This window comes from Palaemon carinicauda, chromosome 7 (genome assembly GCF_036898095.1).
Source record: "Palaemon carinicauda isolate YSFRI2023 chromosome 7, ASM3689809v2, whole genome shotgun sequence".
NCBI lineage: Eukaryota > Metazoa > Arthropoda > Malacostraca > Decapoda > Palaemonidae > Palaemon > Palaemon carinicauda.
This window is the reverse complement of record NC_090731.1, coordinates 77028116-77028977: the sequence shown is the minus strand read 5'-3', so window position 1 is coordinate 77028977 and position 862 is coordinate 77028116. Positions and strand designations below refer to the sequence as shown.

General features: G+C 35.6%; 1 pseudogene; it reads left to right on the top strand.

The window, feature by feature from the left end:
- Nucleotides 1-67: 67 nt before the first annotated feature.
- The window catches only part of LOC137644385 (uncharacterized), a 2189-nt pseudogene continuing 1394 nt past the window's right edge, over nucleotides 68-862 (top strand).

The following is an 862-nucleotide window of genomic DNA, read 5'->3' as shown; positions in this document are numbered from 1 at the left end:
TATCATCGGCACATTTATAACTATTTTTCTGATACACCGTGCTATAATTAGTGTTTTCAGGCTCAATATGGTCTGCCAAGTCGTGTGTCTTATGAGAGGTGTAAATTTCCTTGTACTATGGAAGAAAAATCTTACCAATTTTCTTCTGGACGTTATACTCAAGATCAAACAAAGAAATGTAAGAATCAGTGAGATCACAGTGCTAGTCTTTTCAAAGGTAAATGTTTTGACCATACATTACAGATTATCTACTTTCTCCGATAATTGTGTAATCATAACATTCAAACCATATCATAGTGGTCCTTAAACTCAAATTTGGATTGACAAAGTTTTGTATTGAAGTGATGATCAAAAGGCTGTATAATTAGGTTCCTATCACGGGGTGTCAATATCATCATAGAAAATTTTAACCCCATTTTTCTATAAACGGTATGTATCATTGTAGGAACAACTAAGCCAGGATTGATAGTTATTAGTAGGTGTTAGGGTGAATAATGGACGCTTTCCGAAAAAAAGGATATGTTCGCAAAAGGATAAATCACAGTGACAATATTGTAGATTCTCTGCAAAGGTGCCAGTTAGGTGATAACTGATGGGCGAGGTGAATGCAACTAAGCTATATTAAACAATAATCGAGTTTATAAACAGTGATGTGCGAGCCTGAATGTCACAAAAATTCCGCATAAAAAAGCATGAAAATACATTTCGGTCTATAACAGTGCAGGGAAGAGCGAGTGATAAGGTAAAAAATAAAATCCATTACAGTGTACGAGCATGAATGAAACACGTGCTGAACATGGCTCCCTGCCACCTTAATTGACATACATGTGAAATAGAGTGCCCTGCTTTAGAGAGTTTTACT